Here is a 27,561-nt window from a genome sequence, read left to right on the forward strand (position 1 = left end):
AGTTTACAGAAATAACATGAAACTCTATATTCATTAAGGTCAATTCCAGGCATTCCGTGTTTACATTTGTACATTTCTTTTTAACATATATATGAAACTAACCATCTAAACAAATTGCGATTTATGCATACCAACGTCTAGATGATACTTAACAACCTCCACAAATTTCATTGTTGTATCCCTGATGTATGCGATTTTATAAAATTTTAAACGTAGCGATCGGTGTTTACATGGAATGGACTTTTGGCTTTACATACCTTTACATTTTTTCAAAGTCTGCGAATTGTGGCAACTTTTAATGGTAATGTCAAGACATTGTTTACAAGAAGGCCAAAGGTACATTTTGCACACAAAAAAAAAAAAAACAAATATGTAAGTTGTGTAATGTCTGCGTAATATAGTTAAAGGCGAGATCGCGTGTTTACTTGACAGCGTCATGGGATTACACACGCAAATCATTGCTATGGTGACATGGCATGAGGGGCTAATAAATCTTAAACTCCACATCAAATATGATCACTGAATGATAAAATGTATATTTAATATCGCAGTAAGTAATAATAAAGAAGGCGTGTGATGGCGCAGCGGTCAAACTGCTTGGAACCATCAAGACAGACTGGGCTCGAGTCCCGATTAATGCATGTGTGATTTTCGAGGTGAAAGTTGCATCCGGTGGTTAGGATTTTGCATAAAAAATGAGGTCCCGTGTTTTACGATACTGAGATTTTCTGTCACATAAAACTACAAGCTTCATTCCTCATAATAATAATAATAATAATAATAATAATAATAATAATAATAATAATAATAATAATAATAATAGTAATAATAATAATAATAATAGTAATAATAATGTATATAACTACAGATACTGGTACTGACATGTGGCCTACTTAATGAAGTAAAGTGTTTTTATGAAATGTCACACACTTTTTTAACACTAGTAACAGTGAATGTAAAATGAACTAAAATATTTAAAAATAACTGAACATTCAATGCTTAAGTAGCCTACAGTTTGAATGAAAGCTTGGTCATAATAAAATATAATAAAATTAAAAAACAATTCTTGTTCACTCTGCTTCTGGTATAGACTCATCAAAATACCATCTCCCAAGAGTAAAACGAGTCACCGGTAATTTTCTTTCGATTTCACCTACATTTAAGAAGCACTTGTCTTTCGTCGGTGGTTCACAAAACAGTTTAGCTTCATCGCTGCACTTGCAAAAATTGGTTACAAAATAAACATCACCATTACTTTCACTTATGGTACAAACATAATATTTTGAATGTTTCTTTCCACTGTATTTTCCAAGTAAGAAGTCACCCACTTCAAAAGCCGTATCACAGGGTGGATTTTTGTCATCTGCTTCGATCTTGTCTGGATGTAGAGTGTGTGTGGTAGTAGTTTCAGAATGATATTTTCTTGCCTGAACTATATATTTTTGATTGGCTCCACATAATGAATATCATGTGTTCCTGGTAGTGCACAGAAATGTACTTTGGTCAAACTCCACAAAAAGAAGACCAACCAACTGATATCGTGATTGAGAAATATAAGAACTTCTTGATTTGGAAGTAAAGACTTCCTGCACTTGCCGGAGGTAGATGAACTTAAGCCTACACCAAATTTTACAACTTGCCGTTTTCCCGCAGACTCACTGGTAAAGCGTGCTCCAAACACTTTACAGCTTTCCCCAATGTTTGTTTGAATTTATAACCAGACGTTGGCGAACTCGGCTCTGCAATCAATGTTGATGGTTGCCCTGAAGATTTTTCTGATCTCTATGTTTCTTCACTGATATTCATACCTGTTTGCAGCGTACATGTAACTGGGCAAGTGTCGTCTTTCTTCTCGTGATACCGTTTACAACGTTCCTTGTGAATAACCGGCATTATTAAATATCACCTCAGTGTGAACACCGATTGCTATTCTAAAATACGTCCTTTACAAGTGAGTGTGATGCAGAAAATGAATCCTGTCGGCAGCGTGTTGCGGCAGCGGGGAACTTCCTGGTCACCTCCTCGTAAGAACACCGTAAACACGCGACGTATTTTACTATCAACTTCGTATGAATCCATTTGAAATTTTAAACGAATGTAATAGCAGCTTGAAAGGATGTGCAGTATTGGCTTTGCATACTAAGTTTTATTCAAATTAAGCCACGCACCCTTGGTCACATGTTTACACGGCCTGCAGCAATAAATTTGTCGCTTTATTACACCTTATATAAACTGGTAATAACTTAAATAAGTACTTTACTGCGAAAGCAAAGAGCATTAGAATTAACATTTATTATAATTATATTCATAATTTTCATCATAATAAACAGGAATTCAGGAGCCTCCGTGGCTCAGACGGCAGCGCGTCTGCCTCTCACCGCTGGATACCGTGGTTCAAATCCCGGTGACTCCATGCGAGATTTGTGCTGGACAAAGCGGAGGCGGGACAGGTTTTTCTCCGGGTACTCCGGTTTTCCCTGTCATCTTTTATTCCAGCAACACTCTCCATTATCATTTCATAGCTTTTATCACTCATTAATATATCACCTTGGGGGTGGCGACCCCATTGTAATAACAGCCTATATATGTTTCATTCATTACCTGACCCAGTCAATGACTGGAAAACAGGTTGTAGGTTTTCATTCATTCATTCATTCATTCATTCATTCATTCATTCATTCATTCATTCATTCATTCATTCAAACAGGAATTCCTAAAACTATTGAGAAATATCAAATGAAGTTAGCCTCTACAAAGAGGTTCAATTAAGCACACAAATTTTTTTTTTAACGTCGCACCGACACAGATATGTCTTATGGCGATGATGGGGTAGGGAAGGCCTAGGAATTGGAAGGAAGCGGCCGTGGCCTTAATTAAGGTACAGCCCCGGCATTTGCCTGGTGTGAAAATGGGAAGCCACGGAAAACCATCTTCAGGGCTGCCGACAGTGGAGCTCGAACCCACTATCTCCTGATTACTGGATACTGGCCGCACTTAAGCGACTGCAGCTATCGAGCTCGGTAAGCACACAATAAAAACTTAAAGACATCAATAAATGAATACATATCATAGAATTAATGAAATGTCATGTTTTATCTATCATAAAAACAAATTGTTGAGTTTTATTTTAAACTTTACTTTTTCCTACTTGGGATTCTCTGGAATCAGCCTTAAGTAATGAACTACATTCTTACTACAACTGAAATATATACAGGAAAGAAGAGGCTAATTATACAGTATAACTGCAGTTCTTACCTCACTTGAATAGAAAATTTGCCCTCTTGTTTTTCATTGGTGCAAAATGTTGGTAATATTGTGGGTGGACCGGTATGGCATACCGGTATGGAAAAGAAACTACCGTTGCAAGAGGAGAGAAAGCAGGCATGAAGTCGTCTCCACAGAGTGGTGCAATCTAAGAGACATTTGAAGGTTTTTTCTGGATAGGGAGTTTGTTGGTCTTGTGCAGCACCCAAGGACCGATACTGACAAGCATGCTACCTGAAGCTACATACAGGCTTAGGCTTACCGCTTGCGAGTTGCCGTAGGAAAGCAAACCGCTGAGTTTGATTTGAAGTTGTCAGTGTTTATGGGTCCTTTGCGAAGCATTATTACATTGAATGACCAAAGATGGTTGAATTTAATGCATTTTAGAATATTTGCCAAATTTATTAAACTAAGATATTAAAAGAAAAGACATCATACGAAGTATAAAATTATTGGGAGTTGTCAGCACTGTACCAATACCATGCACTGCCCCTGAGTAATACCCATTATTAGTTTGCTCTTTAACAGTACCATGCACTGCCCCTTAGTAATACCCATTATTAGTTTGCTCTCTATATTACCTGGCCAATTATATAATAAATGTTACAGAGTGAACCTGAAATTATGTTTGTATGTACTGTCCTACTCTGCCTGCACCACCATTGGATTGCACTATTCTATTACATGCAAGAGCGTTAGAAGTTGGGGTTGGATCAAATAAAGTGTTAATTGCCCAAAGTGAAACTGTCTCTTTCCATATTCAAAGAACGTTACAGAAGTCTGGTGAAGGCTATGAAGTTTCCACCGGGCGAGTTGGCCATGTGGTTAGTGGCACGCGGCTGTGAGCTTGCATCCGGGAGATAGTGGGTTTGAATCCCACTGTCGGCAGCCCTGAAGATGGTTTTCCGTGGTTTCCCATTTTCACACCAGGCAAATGCTGGGGCTGTACCTTAATGAAGGCCATGGCCGCTTCCTTCCAATCCTAGGCATTTCCTATCCCATCGTCGCCATAAGACCTATCTGTGTCGGTGCGACGTAAAGAAAAAAAAAGAAGTTTCCATTTCTACTTTTGAATTACAGAACTGGAGATAGTGGTGGATGTTATTTCATGTAAATCCATAAAGATGCTTTTGATTATCTTGCAAACTGAACAGCTTTAAAATCAGCAAGGCCTATGTGAGAAACAATGTGGATGCTAAGAACAGAAAAAAGCAGCTCAAGTAGGTTGAACACTCTTTTGTAGTGTAAGTTTGATAGGTATCAGGGAATCTTTTTATTTGGGAATACATTTAGCTTGTATTGAAGGAGGGTGTTGATGGCTTATGAACTTCACTCTACAGGTAGACATGGCACTGCCTTTCCAGTCAATTCTTTTTATAATAGGTAAATGAACATGCTCATAGAATACTGCACCAGCCAAGACTTGGTGATAGGTGGCACGGTGTTCCCTCATAGGCGGTGTCATAAGGTCACGTGGGTGTCTCCTGATAAAGTCACGGAAAACCAAATTGATCACATTGCAGTGAGCAGGAGGTTCGGAAGGAGTTTGGAAGATGTTAGGAACAAGAGAGGAGCGGACATTGGCAGTGACCATCAACTTGTTGTTGCCAACTTCCGTATAAAGATCGTGGCAGTCCACCAAAAGTTCATCACTCGGCACAAGAAGTTTGATGTTGGTAAGCTAAAGAATCAGCAGACAATGGAACAATTTCAACTGGAACTTAGCAAGAGATTCGAGGTGTTCGATTCTGAGATAGAGAAGGATGTGGAAACTGTATGGAATGAGGTAAAGAACATCTATGTGGAAACAAGTGAGAAGCAGCTCGGGTACAAAAACTACCTGCGGAAGGAATGGATATCTGATCAGACCTGGGACAAGATACATTATAGGAAGGAGATAAAGGCCAAGTTAAATATATGCAAAACCAGACAGCAGAAGGCTCAAACACAAGCTGAGTATTCAATAGCATATAGGGATGTAAAGAGGAGTGTGCGAAAGGATCACAGGAAGTGGATTGATGAGCAGGCATAGAAAGCAGAACAGGCGGCAAAAAGGGGGGATATAAAGGAGCTTTATGGCATCACAAAGATGCTTTCGAAGAAAGGTTTTAATAAAACTAGGCCTGTGAAGAGCAAGACAGGCGAGATCCTCACTACGTGCGAACAACAGCTGAATAGATGGAGGGAACACTTTGCAGAGGTTTTTAATAGGGATGTTGGACTGGAAAATGAGCAGCAAGGAGAAGATGAAGAAGCAGAAGGGGATCCAGGCATCGGCCTTGACCCTCCAACCCAGAGTGAGATACGGATAGTGTTGAAGCAAATGAAAAATGGGAAGGCACTTGGTCTGGACAACATTCCAGCGGAAATACTGAAAGCAGACCTTGATACTACAATCATATTGCTGCATCCACTGCTGGAGAAGATATGGAAAGAGGAGAAAACACTGACCGACTGGAAGAAGGGGCTGATAGTCAAGTTACCGAAAAAAGGGGATACAACAAACTGCAACAACTGGAGGGGTATCACCTTGCTCTCCATTCCAAGCAAAGTGCTGTCACGAGTCATCCTGAATCGCATAAAGGATTCAGTAGAAAGAAGGCTTCGAAAGGAACAGGCGGGATTTTGGCAACATCGCAGCTGTGTGGATCTCATCAATACACTCCGAATCATCATAGAACAGAGTGTGGAATGGCGGAATATCCTTTACCTCGCATTCGTGGACTTCGAGAAAGCCTTCGATTCTGTAAACCAAAGAATCATGTGGAAGACCCTCAACGAATACAGAATTCCATCAGAGATTATCAAGATCATGAAAGAGATGTACGAGGGGTATGAGTGTCAGGTTCTTCAAGAAGGGAAGCTAACAGAAAAGATAAACGTCAAGTCTGGAGTGAGACAGGGGTGTGTTCTTTCTCCTACTCTGTTCCTGCTGGTCCTAGACAGTGTGATGAAGAAGGTAATAGGAGGACGGAAGAGGGGTGTTCAGTGGGGGATGAGAGACAGGCTTGAAGATCTTGACTTCGCAGACGACATTTGTCTTATGGCACAGCGGTACCGGGACATAGAAGATAAACTGAGTAGGTTGCAGAAGGAAGCGGAACGTGTAGGTCTCATGATCAACACAAACAAGACTAAAGAGATGAGTATTAATTTGGATGTCACGACCAGCTTGACAGTAAATGGAAAGGAAATTGAGCGAGTTGTGTCCTTCCTATACCTTGGAAGTATAGTTACAATGGATGGGGGAGCAGAGGAAGATGTTTGAAGCCATATCCGGAAGGCAAATGGTGCGTTTGTCCAGCTCTACCCCGTGTGGAAGAATAGAAACATCTCCAGGAAGACTAAGCTTCGCCTCTTCAACAGCAATGTAAAGTCGATTCTCCTATACGGCTGTGGAACATGGAAAGTTACAAAACAGATCAATAACCAGCTACAGGTGTTCATTAATAGATGTCTGTGTCGCATAACAAATGTGAGGTGGCCGGACATAATCTCAAATGAAGATCTTTGGACCATGACCAACCAGCAGCCGATTGACATCCAGATCAAGGAGAGGAAATGGCGCTGGACTGGAACCCTCAAGGCTCCAGAAAGCGAGGTCGGCCCAAGAAGACCTGGAAGAGGACAATTGAGAAGGAAATTGCAGAGGTTGACAAGACCTGGAGTGAAGTGAAGAGAATGGCCAGGAACCGTACTGTGTGGAAAAATTTCGCCAAGGCCCTATGCTCCAGAGGGAGCAACAGGAAATAAGTCAAGTAAGTCTGCGAGTCGGAGCGTGGAATGTTAGAAGTTTGAATCGTTGTGGTAGGTTAGAGAATCTGAAAAGGGAGATGGATAGGCTAAAGTTAGATGTAGTTGGTATAAGTGAAGTACGTTGGCATGAAGAACAGGATTTTTGGTCAGGCGACTACCGAATTATCAACACGAAATCAAACAGGGGAAATGCAGGAGTTGGTTTAATAATGAATAAGAAAATAGGACAGCGGATAAGTTACTACGACCAGCATAGTGAAAGAATTATTGTCGCCAAGATAGACACCAAACCAATGCCCACCACAATAGTGCAGGTCTATATGCCTACTAGTTCAGCGGATGATGAAGAAATTGAAAGAATATACGAGGAGATAGAAGATTTAATACAACATGTTAAAGGTGACGAGAATCTAATTGTGATGGGAGACTGGAATGCAGTGGTAGGCCAACGAAGAGAAGGTAGTACAGTAGGAGAATTTGGATTGGGACAAAGGAACGAAAGAGGAAGTCGGCTGGTTGAATTCTGCACTGATCATAATTTAGTCCTCGCCAATACTTGGTTCAAACACCACAAACGACGGCTGTATACGTGGACGAGACCTGGAGACACTGGAAGGTATCAAATAGACTGCATTATGATTAGGCAGAGATTCAGAAACCAGGTGTTGGATTGCAAAACTTTCCCAGGAGCAGACGTGGACTCTGACCACAACTTGTTGGTCATGAAATGTCATCTGAAGTTGAAGAAATTGAAGAAAGGAAAGAATGCAAAAAGATGGGATCTAGACAAGTTGAAAGAAAAGAGTGTGAGGGATTGTTTCAAGGAACATGTTGCACAAGGACTAAATGAAAAGGCCGAAGAAAACACAGTAGAGGAAGAGTGGAGAGTCATGAAAAATGAAGTCACTAGGGTTGCTGAAGAAATGTTAGGAAGGAAGAAAAGATCAACTAAGAATCAGTGGATAACTCAGGAGATACTAGACCTGATTGATGAACGACGAAAATACAAGAATGCTAGAAATGAAGAGGGCAGAAAAGAATACAGGCGATTAAAGAATGAAGTGGATAGAAAGTGCAAGGTAGCTAAGGAAGAATGGCTGAAGGAGAAGTGCAAGGATGTCGAAGGCTGTATGGTCCTGGGAAAGGTAGATGCTGCATACAGGAAAATCAGGGAAACCTTTGGAGAAAGGAAATCTAGGTGCATGAATATTAAGAGCTCAGATGGAAAGCCACTTCTAGGGAAAGAAGACAAAGCAGAAAGATGGCAGGAGCATATCCAACAGTTGTATCAAGGTAAAGATGTAGATAATTTGGTTCTGGAACATGAAGAGGCTGTTGATGCTGATGAAATGGGAGACCCAATTTTGAGGTCAGAGTTTGACAGAGCTGTGAGTGACCTAAATAGGAACAAGGCACCTGGAATTGATGATATTCCCTCTGAATTACTGACTGCCTTAGGAGAAACCAGCATGGTAAGGTTATTTCATTTAGTGTGCAAGATGTATGAGACAGGAGAAGTCCCATCCGATTTTCGGCAGAATGTTGTTATACCTATTCCCAAGAAAGCCGGTACTGACAGGCGTGAAAACTACCGCACCATTAGTTTAGTATCTCATGCCTGCAAAATTTTAACACGTATTATTTACAGAAGAATGGAAAAACAAGTTGAAGCTGAGTTGGGGGAAGATCAATTTGGCTTCAGAAGAAATGTAGGAACACGTGAAGCAATCCTGACGTTACGTCTGATCTTAGAGGATCGAATCAAGAAGGACAAGCCCACGTACATGGCATTCGTAGATCTAGAAAAGGAATTCGATAATGTTGATTGGACCAGGCTATTTATGATTCTGAAGATGATAGGGATCAGATACCGAGAACGAAGAATTATCTACAACCTGTATAAAAATCAGTCTGCAGTGATAAGAATCGAGGGCTTTGAAAAAGAAGCAGCAATCCAGAAAGGAGTGAGGCAAGGCTGCAGTTTGTCCCCTCTCCTTTTCAATGTTTACATAGAACAGGCAGTAAAGGAAATCCAAGAGAAATTTGGAAAGGGAATCACAGTCCAAGGAGAGGAAATCAAAACCTTGAGATTTGCCGATGATATTGTTATTTTATCTGAGACTGCAGAAGATCTCGAGAAGTTGCTGAATGGTATGGATGAAGTCTTAGGTAAGGAGTACAAGATGAAAATAAATAAGTCCAAAACAAAAGTAATGGAGTGCAGTCGAACGAAGGCAGGTGATGTAGGAAATATTAGATTAGGAAACGAAGTCTTAAAGGAAGTAGATGAATATTGTTACTTGGGTAGTAAAATAACTAACGATGGCAGAAGTAAGGAGGACATAAAATGCAGACTAGCACAAGCAAGGAAGAGCTTTCTTAAGAAAAGAAATTTGCTCACTTCAAACATTGATATCGGAATTAGAAAGATGTTTTTGAAGACTTTTGTGTGGAGCGTGGCATTGTATGGAAGTGAAACATGGACGATAACTAGCTCAGAAAGAAAGAGAATAGAAGCTTTTGAAATGTGGTGTTACAGAAGAATGCTGAAGGTGAGATGGATAGATCGAATCACAAATGAAGAGATACTGAATCGAATTGGTGAGAGGAGATCGATTTGGCTAAATTTGACGAGAAGAAGAGATAGAATGATAGGACACATCTTAAGACACCCAGGACTTGTTCAGTTGGTTTTTGAAGGAAGTGTAGGTGGCAAGAACGGTAGGGGTAGACCATGGTATGAATATGACAAACAGATTAGAGCAGATGTAGGATCCAATAGTTACGTAGAAATGAAAAGGTTAGCATAGGATAGGGTGGCATGGAAAGCTGCATCAAACCAGTCTATGGACTGATGACTCAAACACAAACACACAAGTCAAATGAACATGCTAGTCAAAGGAATGATTTTGCGGCTGTCTGTTTGTGTGAGATCTCCATAAGAAGAAAAAGAAAGAGCATTTTGAACCTGTGATAATTTTTTAATGAAGCACTGGTTGGAATTTATATATGCTGGTCTGAAGTGTAGTTCAGGTGACAAAATGTTGTTATTAAAATGCTGTTCAGGATTAAATTACTAGTTTTCTGCAAACAAACTACTTCATGCCTTATCATTGCTATTTCAATTCACTAATTGGCTTGCCCATTTGGAGGAGAGCAGTCAAGTACATTTATTAGAATGTGAATAGCTACATGTATGTAGCATTATTATAAGAAGAATAGTGGGTAATACTTCTGTGATCACGGGCAACGTACATTATCTAAACGAGTTTGGAAATATCAAGAACTGTACTTCTTGAAAAAATACTTTTTATTAAGAAACAAGTCTTGTCAATAATACCTTCTATGGCACATATTAGATTAAACAAACATGACAAGATAAATCATTAGTTAGACGACACGACTCGACATTGGCCATAATACAAATATCTAAGATTATAATTTAGCATGATATGAAATAATGTATACAAAGTAGAGTTGGCTAGTGTGTATGCTTCAAAACACTGAGCCGGCACAGTCAGCTGTCTCAATGCCTCAACACAACAATGCTTCAATGTTTCGAAGCAGTGAGATTGTGTCGTGTTGCATGAACAGAAACTCCAGCTGTTCCGCACATGTCAGCTACATGTGTGCTTCGAAACAACAAAGCTTTTGAAGAGTGACGGTGCTTTGTTTATCTTCTCGCCTCAATAGAAACAATCCTCATGACATTACCCTGAAGATGAGCCCACACTCCTTCACCTCTTAACATAGCAATTATTTACAGAGTTGTGATTTTTTTACCTAATTTTAATTGTTAAAATTGTTATTGAAAAACAGTGGTAGTGGTAACAACGAAAGTAAATTTTGAAAACTTAACAATGAAATATAAGCCCCTGAAAAGTTCCTGTTTTAAAACCCCGAGTATACTCTTGATATTTTTATAGGTTCTTCTTTTACATGTAAAATAAATAACACAGCACTAAACAAATGGCAAGTAAGATACCATGACACTCAACCCTGTACAAGAAAGACATTGTTCATATGTTTGTGGCTGTTTGAAATGTCCTAAAACAAGGATCAACACACAATGCTACATCACACTCCTTACACATGCACCTGGATTCCCTTTGTGCCTTCTTTCCTCTAGCATCACGCACACAGAACTATCAGACTCACTAATCTCAATGTCAAACTCTTCTTCACTCTCCATTTTCACCTAACAGACGACGTATTCTTAGGTAGCAATAAATACGGAAAAGCCGCAAAAACGAGCTGCCTGAGTCACAGACATCCACTACGGTTGAGTCAGAGACATCTTTTGACAAAAATAGGAACCTGAAGTAATAATTTTATAAATATCTGGCAGAAATACTGAAAAACAACGAGAAATTAATATATTCGGGTTTTTATTTTATATAAATATATAAAATCCTGAGTATACTTCATATTCCGAACTGCGAGTTAAGTTACTAAAAGAAAAATATACTTTGCAATGTAAGGTCTTTGTTTTACACAGAAAAAGCACATTATTGTTCTCAAAGCATGGTCAGTTTATAACAGAAAGACACTCCCATTTGTCAAGGGCAGAAGAATCAAAAGTTATGTTTTTAAACTTCATTTTGAAGTAGATGTTTACACTTGATCAGGTCAAGTCTATTACTGTACCTATAATACCAACTTTGGACTCTTCTTAGATTTAATTACTCATTTTATAATCATTCAAATTAGTTCATTTAGTTTGTTAACTATCTTACTATGCTTTTGTAACTAGATTATTATTTTTCATAGAATGCCTATTCTGAACTCTTCTTACATTTTGTTAATAATTTTATAATTAATCAAATTAGTTACTGTTTTAGTATGCTTTTAACTGTAAAACTCATCCATTTGAGTATCATTGTAAGTGCGTAGTTAAGAAACAAACTCAGTTTATTAACATGTTCCAGTACTTATTGTACTGTACACCATCTATTTATCATGCTATATTTTGTATACTTGCCATTAAAAACTTCATGAATTTCATATTTGATCATTATCAGAACATCGGATATTTTATTCAGTGAATTGAAATTAGCTATGAAGCATGGTTCATGTTTCACCACGCCATCACGAAACACTGCTTCTCTTGCAGTCCAAGACGGATGTGTGCCGTGTGTCGACACTGCTTCACTACACTATCGCGAAACACTGTCAAGGTACTGTGTACAGAAAACTGCTTCTCTTGTAGTCCAAGACGGAAGTGCGCCATGTGTCGATACACTGCTTCAGAGTAATTCGCTGTGCTGTACCGAATGTTTCGAAACAGCAGTGTCACTTCGCCCATCCCTAATGCAGTGCATGTAAAGAGTCAGAAGTACTTACATGTTAAGCAAAATGCTGCTCTGCAACAGCATTTCGAAAGGCGACACTCTTTGTTCTGAGCCTATATTTAAATAGACATCTTGGTCGTTGTTTTGATTTCTTCTTTCTCTGAAAAGCTGATGAAGCCTGATATCTTCTGGGGGAACATTGTCTCTGGTTTGAATAGCAATGTTACGAAGAATTGCTGTTGCAATAATAATCCTAAATATTGTTTCCATTTTGGTATGAAGCCCAAAGCTCAGGATTGGAATTTGCCTCTTCCACACAGCAAACATTCTCTCAACACAGTTCCCGGTCCTTTTATGAACTCTATTGTATCTTTCTTGAGCTCCTGTCTGTGGTTCCCGGGATGGTGTCAGTAGATACGTCCGTAAAGTATAGCCACTGTCTCCTGAAAGAACCCCACTATTGATCCGTCCAGTCTCAAAGTCAGCTCTAATTCTGCTGTTATTAAATATTGTGCTATCTTGCTCAGAGCCTGGCCAACGTACAACAAGGTCTCTTGTTAAGAGATCTGAGTCACAGATTGTCTGGATATTTAATGAGAAATATCCCTTTTATTTCTATATATATATATATATATATCACCCCTGGCTTGATCAGGAGACTGAATTTCTATATGTGTACAGTAAAAGCCCACTTCTCACCTTTGCTTCTTCATCTCATTGTGGGAAAGTAATGTAAAGAGACCGTTATGCTGCAGTTGCAGCAGAAACTCTATCGACAATCGTACTAACTGTAGCTTTGAAAACACCTGCCCTATCGCCTATAATGATTTTATAAATGAACTTGTTGTATAATATCTCAATGCAATCAGCAATTGCAGAGGTGAATTTCACCCTGTAGTGTATTCTAACCTCTCTTCTATCTCTTCAAGCACTTTTCTCACGACAGGCTTAGATAACTATACAGGGTCTCTCACATAAACTAAGACCAAATGCACAGTGTTTGTACTCTGTGCTATGGCACCTGCCTCAGGCGAACTTATGTTGCACGCCCCCCCCCCCCCCCCCCTGCTTTAAGCGTGTATACAATCTTATATGAAATCTTACCTTATAAAAGATGCTGGAAATGCTGTCCTTCCTGGGTTATACAGGCATTGTATCTGGTAACCACATCTGGCTGATGTGAATTAGTTCTGCCACTGCAATGTTTCTGATTTAATTTGTAATGCTTTCTTTCAGTTCCTTTAATATGTGAGGATTTGTTCGATGCACTTTTCCTTTCAGTTTACCCCACAGGTAAAATTCGCACACTGTTAGATCTGGAGAACGAGGGGGAAATAGATCAGCACTGATCACTCTGTCTGCAAACACTTGTGAGATTGTAAGAAGAGAATCTTCTGCTGTATGAGCAGGGGCTGAATCTTGTTGAAATCTCCCATGGTATTTTTTTTCTTTCATCAACTGATGTGAGAACGGCATCAAAATGTCATCTTGGTACCTCTATGCATTTACTGTTGTCTCAAAAAAAAGGGGGGGGGGGGGCAATTATTCGTCTTGCACTAACGCCGCACCAAACGCCAGTCTTCCTGCCATAATGGGGGGATTCATAAACCCCATTAGGATTCTCCACACCAATAGCAAGAGTTATGACTGTTCACATGGCCATTAAGTTGAAACCAGAACTTCTACATATGAAAATATGGTGTTGCAATGATAACTGTCTCACCATGTCAACAGCTGAGATTCAGACTGGCGACAGATGCTTGTTAGGTCAAGAACTACTACTGAAGGGTAGAGAAAGGTCCACCTATTCAATACCATTCTAATTGATAGTGATCAATTGTCAATATGGACCATAATGAAATTCATAACTTATGAGGTCAAGAACTAGGCGCGCACCTCCCATACTGCAGCTTACAGATCGGAGAGTAAAAATGCAGCTTTGACAGCCATAGTTTATATGAGAGACCCTGTATAGGGTGACCAGATCCAAATAGATAAGAAAGAGGACAAAACTATGTAAGAAAGGATGATAATGCCAGAAAAATAGAGGTCATAAAAATCCTCCATTGAGAGTCTGAATTTAGACATATATTCTAATTTTCACATACATAAACCAAATTTATCCATTTACATATTATACAGTAAATTCTTACAAAATGTAAAAATTGAAACTAATTTATATGCCTTCCTGGTACTTTTCAGAAGATTTAGTTGCCTTCAGGAGTTTTGGCATGTCTAACGTTTCTATTACATAAAACGAGAAGACCGACCGACCGACCTACCTACCTACCTGAAATTCGAGAAGGAGATTAGCTATTAGGTAATAACCTAAGGAAAAATTCCAAAAAGTTCAAATTTTAAGTTTCACCTCTCCCCTCCCAAAAAAACTGGTGGATGCAAACTTTCAGGTATGCTAGAAAGTTGAAATTTGGCAAAATTATAGGTTTTAGCCTGTAACCAATGGAAAAATTCCAAAAAGTTACAGTGTTTAACTTTTTACATCCGAAAAAACATGCAAGAAAATACTGAAATTATCCGTGCGATGTTAACGAAGAAGGTTGGAAGAGGGGGAAATGATGAAAAGGAAAGTGAGGTAATGGAGGAGAAGGATCCCTCAGGTAACTGGGAAACGGTGCATGAAAACTCTGTCAGGAAAACTGTAGCAGCTGAGGAGGAGAAAATACGTGACGAAGAAGAGGTCAGCAAAGCTAGGGAAGATACAAATAAATTATTTAACCAAACTGGGATAAACCATGAGTCTACTGAAATAACATTAACACTATGCTCGGATATTAAAACAACCAAAGCAGACACCTCTGTAAGAAAGCAAAATATGGAAGAGCGAGTTCAAGAAACAGAATGTAACACAGCAGGGAGCAGACCCATTACAGCACCTACATCAGTTGTAAAGGGAACATTCAAACAATCTTGGAGCACTATAGGACATAATGATGAAAAAGAGACCTGGTCTGTAATATGGAAAAAACCAGCAGAATCGAAACAAAACAACGAAATAAGACACTCTTCAAAGATGGTGTCAAGAGGGAGGAAAGAAGGCAAAAGTGCAATCTGTGCAGTGGAGAGTATGGTATGGCTACACATCTCCAGATTAACACCGGATGAAAATGAGCAAGCAACTAATAGAAACATACCTACAGGAAAATGGTAATGTTGGCAACATAAGCTGTCAGGATCTAGGAAGAAGGCAACCTGATAAAGCTTTCAAGATTGGGGTTTCACTATGTTACAAAGAAATGGTCTCTTCGGAAGATTTCCAGTCTAGAGGCATTAAATTTTGCCCCTTTCAGGCACCTTGGGCATTAAAAGGAATGGGAAACAGCGATCACTGATGAGTGTATAAAGTTACTGAACTGGAATATAGAAGGCCTAAAGACAGTCGCAAGCACTATACCTTAAGACACATTTAACCAGTTTGACATTTGTACGCTGACAGAAACGTTCTTATGTGATGAATCAAAGATAAATATCGACGGATTCTATAATATACATAATATGACATGACGAGGAGAGAAAGGCAAACCGATGGAGGGGTCAGTTACCTAACTGAACCTCACTTATCTCCTTTCAGCATATTATACAAAGAGGAAGATTTATTGATTGTTGAAATGAAAATATGTTTCATAATTACTGCATACTTTAATCTGGACTGCACATCTCTAGATATCATAGACACTTTATCTGACACTTTCAGCGTAATCCCTCTTAAAGGAAAAGTAATCCTACGTGGTGATTTCAACTGCCCAATAGACAAGGAAACAAGAAAATCAACAGAAGTACTGGCATTCATTGAATAAGAGGGACTAAATCTAATAAATAACAAGGATGCATACAGTTACATATGTCACAATGGCATGAGTAGCCTGGATTTAGTATTCACAAGAGGGTTCACAACATGTGGTCAGAAACAATTATGGAAAACAGATGAGAGATGAGGCATTGATAAGGAAGCATATTCCGATATCAACAGAACTTGAACAGGAACAGGAATTAACAAGAATGATAAATACAAATGGCATTAGTCGTAAATTACACAAGAGGGCTTTAGAAGAGATGTCTGAACTACAGGAAAGTATACAGTTACTTGTTGCAGAAAGTAAGTTAGACAAAGCAGATAGGACCATAGTAGAAATGATTAAGGAAGCAACTGTTCAGATTAGACCAAGAAGAGCAAAACTATGGTTTGACACAGAGTGCTACCAGAAAAGAAAGGACACTCTAGCCAGTTTAAGTAAGCTTAAAACATCAAAATGCGAGGAAACCTTGAAGGAATATCAATGCCAAATGCAGGAATACAAAAGACTAATAAATAGGAAGCAAAACAGAATTAATCAAAAAAGAAGCTATTAGACAAGCAAAAGCTGTGGAAAAGGATCATTTCCAAGCCTTATGGACAAAGCAGCCAAGATTCGCAATGTCTGTTCCCATGGAAAGGTGGGAAAATCATTTTAGTTAAATTTTATCGCACAAGGAAACGAGACCAGATTTTACAGAAAAAACATATTTGAATGAAACGTCCATACTTCACCAAGGATGAATCGTATAATGTCATGAGATCACTAAAGAGAGGGAAAGCACCAGGACCGGATGGACTCTGCAATGAACATCTACAAGAGACATACACAGTAATAGCAGAGACATGGCTTGACCTGTTCAACAAAGGTTTAGAGACAGGAAATATACCAAGGGGGTGGCGCATTTCCACAATAAAAACATTATACAAAGGCAAAGGAGACCTAAATAATCCAAAAGCGTATTGCAGTTAATAAGGGTTCACAAGCTGTATCATACATATATGCAGACGATATGGCACTGGCATCCAACAACAAGGATGAGCTTCAAAGAGGACTAGACCCCTTAGTTGAATGGATAGAGACGAACAAACTACAGAAGAATTGAGACAAAACGGAGCTAGTAATTTTCAGGAAAGCAGGAAGACTAGCCTCGAACGATGAAATCTTCTGCAGAGGTTTACCGCTTAAAACGAAGAACCTGTGCAGATATTTAGGAATTACAATACAGATGACTGCAAAATCTTTCTCGGTACACCTCAGGGAAAGACTGATCGTGTAAGTTAAAGCAATTAACGAAATTAAAAATCTATAGCTTCTCTCCCTGGAAACTGCCTTGAAGTTGTTCGATACCAAAATTAACATACGGAATAGAGATCATCTGGGAACACCTGACTGTAAAACAACTGGAAGATATCGAGGCTCTAAAAGCCAGATTCTTGAAAAGGACTATGGGCTTATCAAAATACACGCTGTCACAACTAGTTTATGTTAAGGCAAAAGAAAAGCAAGTACCTATACTTATAAAAAGGTACGCATATAAATTACTTTTTATTATACTGAACCGTTACGAGGATTTTCACAGATTTTACTTTGAAAGTGTCCCTATTGTCAGTCCATTGTGCTGAGATCAATGAAAATAGTCTTGTGTTGTGCCCTGGTACAGGGAAAAAAAAAGTATTCTGCAAGTTTTAATAACTCTGAACTACAATCTACTGAATTATGTGAATTGAAATAGTTTGCCCATTTCTGACTACGAGGTAACTTGTTAAATTCAGGGTCATTACTACTCTCATTCAGGAATTGTTAGAAATTGCAGGAAGCAAAGCAAAGTCACCTCCGTACAGGCCATGAAGGCCCTTGGAGGAGTGGAAGGTAAAGGCTTCCACCATCGTTAACCTCGACACGTGATGGGGTAGAGTAGTTAGCTGTACGCCCGGCTGCCTTTGCCCCCAGGAATTAACCTGGTACTCATTTTTTATGTAGGCTGAGTGAACCTCAGGGCCATGTGCACCTCCGGAAGTGGAAATCTTGTTTCTTAAATTTTACGACTTCCTGACGGGGATTCAAACCCACGTCCTTCTGGGCGAACCGAGCACGCCCCTTAGAAATTGCAGAACTGATCAAAATATTTCACATCATCAGTTTGAAAGGATTTAGACTTGGCTTGCAAATATAGAATACATTTTTCAACATCCCAATAATCAATATCACTTTTCAACGCCATTCATTTAAAACACGCTTCCTTCAAATCCCGGTTATCTCCTGTCGTTTGTCATGTTGTCAGCTATCACACATTAACATAGCAGTGTTGTGATGGGGTATGGCTGAGAGAAAAGCATGCAATATATAGAGTGGTAAATAGAATATGTTATCACAATATAAGACATCCATAGAATAATCGCATGTACTGCATATCCATAATCACATTTCTATATGACGATGCAATACCAATGATGATGTCGCGTAAAAACAAAAACTTGTAAAAATGAGGTAATAAAGCAGATTACTACAAAATAAGCAGATTCAATAAAAAAGGAAGACCTTTTCTGTTTCGTAAATAACCCAACTAGACCCTGGATGGTGGTCTGAAAAGGAGGACATGTCCAGATAAAAGAGGATGTCTGGTCACCCTAAACCTATACCGCTCCAAAAATTGCATTTCCATGAGTTCAAGTATGTCATTACTTCTCTGGGAAACTTCATGTCTCGTAGCATTTTCAAGGTAATGTAAATAGAGTGTCTGAGCACGAAACATAAAATCTCCAATGGCCATTTTTTATCTTAACGCGATGTTAAGCAACTTAACAGGACGAGAGTGCTACATTAAATTAATGGATTGTTTAACAGTGCACTAATGTTAACGAAGGCTGATGAAACAGCCATTCTGTTAACGATTCTGTTAGAGCAGTTTAACGTGACATTAAATCCTTAACAGAATTTGATAAAACTGGCCCTTAGAACAGTATAAATTACGAAGAGTTCTAGATTTGTGTTCAACAGAATGAAAACTTATGTCACATGAATTTTAAACTTGTTCCAATGAACTGCCAAGATAACATTTTATTTTAGGCCCCAGCATACTTATTTTGATTCTGAATCTAGATAATTAGAGTTATATATGCTTGTACAGACACCACAATAACACAGGCCATCATTAAACTACCTGCAGCATTAAGTACAAGGGCTGATGACCAAGATATCTCTTGTCTGTAAATGAACCAACATCAACACAAATCATTTGAGAGACTCCTGGAAGGCTCATCATCATCATCATCATTTCTTCGCTCCAGCAAACCGGGTGCGGTTGTGTATGAGCCTCCTCCAGTTTGTCCTATCCATCCACAGGTACTGCTCATATATGCGATGCCAGGTCACATCTCTAATTTCAAGGTCCTTTAATATCTGTTTTTCCCAAACATCACGAGGTCTTTCTCTTGGTCTCTTTCCAGGAACATTGTGGTCAAAGTATGTTCGAGGAGTCCTGTGAGGGTTCATTCTTTTCATGTGACCATACCATTGCAATTTCTTCACTTCTAAAGTCTCCAGCAAGCTTCTTTCCAATCCAAGCTGTTGCCGGGTATCCACATTCCTTCTTTTTTTTTTTTTTTTTTTTTTTTTGTAGACAAGAACAGAGGAACTTTATTTCTGTTGCCTGAAGATGACTCTTTGTGGGTCCAGTAAGTGTTGCTGCTTCTAGGCCATACGTCAATATAGGTACTAGATATATTTTGTACAAGCTGATCTTGGAAACTAACGGAAATGTTTCATCCCAAAGTATTTGACGTACTGCGTGATAGAATTTTGAAGCTTTCTGTATTCTTTTACTAATCTCATGATGTATGGTATTGTCTGATGACAGAACACTACCTCAATACTGGAAGTTGTCTACAATATCCATCGCCTCATCTCCAATTCTTAGATGAACAGTTGGAGGGTTTCTACTCATCACCAAGCCAACTGTCTTTGTTTGTCTGATCTTGAGACCTAAGGTTGTAAAAGCTTCATGCCAGAGATCTAGTCTAGCTTGTACTTCTGCTTCTGTCTCACCCCATACCATTACATCATCAGCCAAAACCAGGGCATTAGTTGTTGGATCCTTTCTTTTAACTGCTTTTAAAACTTCATCCATTATGATTATGAAGAGAAGTGGTGAAAGACAACTTCCTTGATGGACTCCACTCCACTCCTTATTTCAAACCAACCTGACCTTCCATCCTGGACCTGGACACAACACCTTGGTTTCATCATATAATCGTTGTACTCATGCTATGATGTCATCAGGCACTTTCTTATGTCTCAAATATTCCCATATACTGTATGCCTGCGTGGTACATGGTCATATGCTTTCTCGATGTCCAGAAAAACAGTTATAAGTGTTTTACCTTTCTCCCAATAATTCTCATGAGCATTCTACCTTCCAGTCATTGGGTATTACATTCTCTTTCCAGATTCTATTTAGTACCCAGTACATCCACTGTTGTCCAACCTCTCCAGGTGCTTTGATCATCTCAACACTTAATTCATCTGATCCAGTTGATGTGTTGCTTTTCAGCTTAGATATTGCTGTCTCTACTTCCAACCATGTCAGACTAGTGGTATTTGCGCTGCCAAAATCATAAGGTTCGTCATTTAATGTTGTGACATTTTCATAATAGTTCAGCAAAGTTTCAAAGTGCCTTTGGAACTCCTGTAATATTTTGGTCTTATCCCTAGTCACCTCACCATTAGGAAGTTCTACAGATTGGATAGATTCACTTTGAGTTCTTCTATTCTTAACAGTACTGTATAACAGTTTTTTTTTTTTTTTTTTTTTCCATCGTGCATTATTTTGGTAGCCAGATCTTCCTTGCATTTCTGCTTTTCATCTACAACCAACTGTTTGACCTGTAATTTTTTCTTTCTGTAAAGTGACAGCTTCTCCTCTATTTCATGTTGAACTCCCCGTGATTTTGTTTTCTTTAGGTTTTCTTGGGAGGCTAACTTAATTATATACCCGTAGTAGAAATCAGTAATATTACTCCATCCCCAAAGAGCAAATATGGCAAACCTAAATAAGACACATCATTATTGCCAGCATTTAAAAGTTATGAAAAATCATCAGTCATTACTGAAATGGTATCACCATACAAGCACCAATGTTGAAAATTTGTTTACCTCAGTAAATTATGTGTGAAACTACAGATCTGGTAGTGCCATCCATACTGTCATATGTATTAAATGAGGATATTACTAAACAAACACCTTCAGGTTGAGTGAGGAATTAACAATACATGCTGAGACTCATGTGGTGTTAAATTATCTGCTTTAAATTTCACAATTTGTCTTATCATAACAGTTTTTTGACAATGAGAATTACATCATGATTTTAAGACATACAATGATAGTGAATTATTCAAGATATAGGGGATGTGACATTGAAGGTAGGAAAGCAACCATATTTTGGAGAAAATATTGCTATATTTATAATTTTGAACTAGCTTCATAATACGTAGGTGGATCAAAAGGTTAGTTGCACTAAGGCGTCGCAGCAGCGTGCTGTGTGTCGCAAACGTAGGCACAGCGGAGAAAGGGACAGACACTGCCCACACGTCTGTTAGGCAGGTCGCTGTGGTGTCTTGTCTAGTATTGTGTGAATAGCGACCAAATGAAATGGCGCATCAACTGGACGTTCACTCCAAATATGAGGTGCGTGCAACAATCCGATTCCTATGGGCCAGAAGGAAGATTTTCACGGACATTCATCACGTGTGGGGAGCGGGCCATTTCCCGGCAAGGTATCGTAAATTGGTGTCAGCAATTCGAAGCCGGACGCACGGATATCACGGATAACCATCGCGAAGGCAGGCCCGCAACGTCCAGGACATGTGAAAAGGTCAACAGTGTGAATGCGATCATTAGACAGAACCGGCGCATTAAACTGAGAGAAATCGCAACACAGCTGAACATGTCGTATGGCAGTGTGTTCGACATTGTTCACGAGGACCTTGGATATCATAAGCTGTGTCAAAGATGGGTCCCATGTCTTCTCACCGATGAGCACAAGGGCCAATGTTTCCAATCCTCCCTGGCATTTTTGCAATGCTATGCCGCAGACGGCAACGGGTTTCTGCGGCGAATCGTCACTGGCGACGAAACGTGGGTCCACCACTTCACCCCCGAAACGAAGCGAACATCAATGGAATGGTGCACCCCTCATCACCACAACAAAAGAAGGCCAAGGTTCAACCTTCAGCCGGTAAAGTTATGGCGACAGTGTTCTTTGACATGGAGGGTTTGCTGCACGTGGAATTCATGCCGAAAGGAACGACAATCAACGCGGCGGCGTATTGTCAAACGTTGCACCGGTTGCATAAAGCGATTAAAGAGAAGCGCCGGGGGAAATTGAGCGCCGGTGTGATTTTGTTGCACGATAACGCAACACCTCACAAGGCCCGCCAAACGAGAGAACTGCTGCAGCGTTTCAAGTGGGAGGTCTGGCAACATCCACCCTACAGTCCCGACGTAGCGCCATGTGACTTTCATCTGTTCGGTAAGCTCAAAACGGAGCTCGGTTGTCAACGTTTCCAGACCGATGAGGAGGTGAAGGCTACTGTCTCCGAGTGGTTGCAGAACACTGGAGGAAATTTCTATGCATCCGGCACCGACAAGTTGATTGTGCGTTCGCAGAAATGTTTGGAGTCTCTTGGAAACCATGTGGAAAAGTGACGTTACAGTGTATGTCATTATAGTCGTGTTGCTGTTGTATAGCTGGTGTAATAAATGGCCATAACTGGGAAGTGCAACTTATTTTCTGATCTGCCCTCGTATAATCTAAAAGAAATCACTTTTTTTTTTTTTTTTTTTGTGAGTGTTCATAGTACAAATTATGTTTTACCGATTGTAGGGCTTTTCCCATTCTCTCTCTTAAAACAGCATCTTGCACTGCATGGCCCATCGATGGGCATACCAGTCTGTTAGTGTGGACCCATGTGCACTCATGAGCATTAGAATTTCCGGTGAGAAGGGAATCGGGTAACGTTTGGGCATAGATTTTGGCCAACCATGAACATGAAGAAGAGACAAGCAGGGCAACATTACATGTGTTCGTCTTCCAGGAAGTGTGGCTTGTCATGTCATGCACTCACCAGATACTCACAAGTCATTCCTAACTTGGTTGGCATTTTCTTGGGAACTGATTAAGATGTTTCTATGAAAGAGCTATAAATGGCTATACTGGCTTTTCCTAATCAAGGAAAACAATCAATTAACTGTAATTAAATTGTCCTACCTTGTGAAACATGTTATTTCATTGTGGTGGGGAAGTAAGTGGAACCATATCGAATGGGTATCTATCAAGAGACCGGACTAACGAATGGTTCATCGAAAGAGGGGTAGCAGCCCTCCTGAAGTTACAAAAACGGCAGTCTGAATGATTCACTGATACAGCCTTGTAATAATATTTAACATGGTTTAGCAGTGTTGATACTGCTACATAGCTGAAAGCAACAGGAAACTACAGTTGTCACTAACTCCTGAGGTCATGCAAGTCTCTATTTTTTAATGAATCAATGAATGATGGACTGATGATGGCTTCCTCCTGGGTAAAATATTCCGGAGATAAAATAGTCCCCCATTCAGATCTCTGGGTGGGGACTACACAGGAGCATGGGAGGTGGCAATCACCAGGAAGATGAATACTGACAATCTGCGAGTTGGAGCACAGAATGTAAAGTTTCATTACTGCTGCATGGCTAGAACTTTCACAGACAACGTACAGCGTCTGTAAATGCAAAAGTAAGAAGAAAGTCCGAAAGACCATCACTATGAGAATGAGCATCAGATTGTCACAATCAGAATATACATCTGCATGACTACATCAGTGTCCAAGAGTCTCTCCTCAGGAGCTTTCTATATATATTTGAAAAATCCATAATTCCTATTGGTTGAAACAAAATTGAAAACAAATTAACAACACTAAATCTCCATGTTATATTGATCATATTTAGTTTCTACAAGTCATATTTTCAGTCTCATAGCAACCTTGAACATGATTACACATGGGGATTTCATGAATCTGTTTATGTTCCCAACGGACAAAGTTGTTAATGCTGATCTTAAACAGATTTCACAAGACTCACTAGCCTAACATTTAATTTACACTGAAAAATACAACGTAAAATCTAAAATTAAAAAAATATACCTATATATAATGGAATTGGTGTCTGTAAATAATATTATCAGATATATGTGCCAATAAATGCCAATTACATCAGAATAAATCACTTGGCAATTATCATTGCAAATTTTTACACTTGGATGTTCAGGATTCGGTTTCTGTACCATTACAGAAATGATGGATGATTGTTGTTTTATGGGACCAAACACCAAGTTCATCAGCTCTGTATTTGGAGACTAACCTTGAGGTGACACAAACTATAGCATGGAGAATTAGACTTATGATAGAAGGAAGCTATTGAACTTTTGTTTTTTAATCATTTTAATTGATGATTGAAGTTGATGGAGTGCGAAAACTTGCAGCTATGTTTTCTAAGATGACCTGATTTAATATGTAACTGAGTACAAGAGACTGCTACCACTACATGTGTATTTTCTCCCTTTACTCTGTGCCAGGCCGAGTTGCTCAGATGGTTGAGACTTTGGCCTTCTGACCCCAACTTGGTAAGTTCGATCCTGGCTCTGTCCAGTAGTATTTGAAAGTACGCAAATACATCACCCTTATGTCGGTCGATTTTCTGGCACCTAAAAGGACTCCTGCAGGACAAAATTCTGACACCTCAGCATCTCTGAAAACTGTCAAATTGTAGTTAGTGGGACGTAAAAAAATAACGTTATTATCTTTACTCTGTGCCTTAAATGTAAAACATATTATTAATAGTAATCACTGTCTATGTTAGCTGTTAATCTGCTGCATTAGTATGTTCATTAATATTGTGCATTTGCCTCCGTAAACATCACTTTTTTTTTTTACAGTTCATATTACTAACACTTTCTGGTGATGCTAGGTTCTGCTCACTACCACTTCCATTTTCTGATTCTAATAAATACACACCCCTATAATATATATATATGAAAATGTGGCACATGCAGCCCATTTAGGACTTGGCAAGACATCTGTTTCCCAGCCAGATGGCTTGAAGTTATTGAGTGCCACGTGGTCAGCATTACAACATACTTGGTCATATTGCTTGGCTTTTGTGACCTGGTCATACATACATACATACATACATACATACATACATACATACATACATACAGACAGACAGACAGACAGACAGACAGACAGACAGACAGACAGACAGACAGACAGACAGACAGAGCAGTCCAAAAAATGTAATCACTGTTTGATAGTCCATATCTTCTGACAAATTTGACATGCAGGTACAATTTTTGGCACTATGAGTTATGTTATATGTTCGAAATGACCACCAGCAGCTTATAAACAATGCCGATGGTGCCAAGCTGCAGACCGAATTACAGCTGTCAGTGTATCTGATGTAATGGCAGAACGACACTATGATTTTTTTTTTTTTCACGTAGCTCATTGATTGTAGTTGTTTCTAGTCGATAAAAGTCATTCTTGACAGACCACACCACACATTAAGTCCCAGTTGATTGATTTACCGCCTTCTCCACATGAATGTGAGGATTTACAGTAGACACAATTGTGGCAGTTCACAGTACTCATCGGATGACACAAATTTCCCTGCAAATTCCTCACCCTCGTGAACCATGTGCTCAAACCATTCACAGTATTCTATCCTTCGATCTGGGTAGTCCTCATTCATTGCGTGTAGCAGTCTTGGAATGAATACTTACCATTTGCACTCTTAAGAGAGCGTGTTACACTTGACTGGCTTACCCTACTTTCATGCACTCCCTGGCTCGCTGATCAACATCTATATCATCTGATGGCCAGACTGGCATCAATTTTTGGTAGTGGGACAGGGTCTCTCATAGTGCATTGGCACTGCCGGTGGCTACAATTAGCCCACGCAGTGGCCTCCACAGTATGTACTAACCAGCGTCTTGGTAGGTGGCTAGGTACCAACTGATGAGCCCAGCCTAGCATAGGGGGGGAGAAACGCTGGCAACCAGGAATGAGTAAGCTGGAAAATTTATAATGTCCAATAACGGACCATTTATATTGGTATTATTCCAGTGATCGGATGAAATGTTGCAACAATGCAGCACTGAACGTTGGACTTGTAACTGTTCATGGTCGACCGGATGTTGCCCTGTGCACATCATTAACAGTTCCGTTGGCTTGGAACTTCTCACAATACGGGCTGTTGTTCTATGTGTAAGTGGCCATGTTCCAAACTCTGTCTGCCACTGCCGTTGAACCTCGTGAATGTTCTTGTACTCCCAGAATTATTTAGATACAGCCTTGAGTTCCACAAATGATAACATTAACTCAGCCATTGTTGCTACTCGACTGTCTTCTGCTGTAATGGCGAGCTCGCCCCAACGCTCGCGCATGCTTGGCACAAATTGCCAGTGCTACCTAATCACAACAAATTTATCAGTCACACTACACTTCCACATGAGATTAGTAAGTGTAAGTCTGTGTATTTTTAAATTACTGAACTACAAACAGTGAATACATTTTTTGGATCCCTTTGAATATATATATACTGACCCCTTTATTCCCAGTCAGCTCAGCCGGAGAGCGAAAGTCCCAGATGCGGACCGTTCTCTGTCAGGCTTTGCTTACTTTAAAAAGGCAGGAAAGATACAAGGACTGACAACAATCATTTAGAAAAACATTTAAAACAACAGGTTTGACATTTATTTAAAACTAGCAGTCAAAACACAAATTTAACAAATTTTAATAAACAAATCTTGATGGATTTTTACTCAAATTCTTCTTTGCAAGTTGCGTGAGATATAACACCATCGTTCTCCACTCATATCGAAACTTGAATTTAACTGAAATACAGGTACATAATAAATATTTATTAACCTACATCTGGCTTGAATAAAGAAATTGAATTATGTTGGGAGTATCTCATCTTAATAATGGTGGGATTATTGACAATTTATAAGAAATTAAATATCATTGAGCTTTCCATGGCTCGAAAATTACACCTATGCCATCCTAGGCTATCCTAGACTATCTTATACTTTCATGTGTTATCGTAATAACATCTACATTCACACAAAGAAACTTCATGTATTCTGAAGAAATTAATTAATTGTGGTGTCATTAACTTCGCATAAATCTATCAGAAATATTATAACAAAGTCGTCCTTCTTGTGGATGAATTTCATTAACATTATTTCATTTATCTTGCTAAGTTCCCCTGAACTATGCTTAAAATATTTATTCTAAAATTTTACTAAAACATGTCTATTTAAGACTTATCACCATTAAATTACATTCTTATACTTGTTATTTCCATGAAACTCCTTCAAAATTTCACTGAATAATACGTGAT

At 39.2% G+C, this 27,561-nt stretch overlaps 1 protein-coding gene across 1 annotated transcript in view; it reads left to right on the plus strand.

Annotated features, from left to right (window-relative positions):
• Positions 1 to 27,561, plus strand: part of LOC136864281 (IQ motif and ubiquitin-like domain-containing protein) — a 361,129-nt gene that overhangs the window by 236,777 nt on the left and 96,791 nt on the right. The window lies entirely within an intron of this gene.

Source organism: Anabrus simplex, chromosome 2, assembly GCF_040414725.1.
Source record: "Anabrus simplex isolate iqAnaSimp1 chromosome 2, ASM4041472v1, whole genome shotgun sequence".
NCBI lineage: Eukaryota > Metazoa > Arthropoda > Insecta > Orthoptera > Tettigoniidae > Anabrus > Anabrus simplex.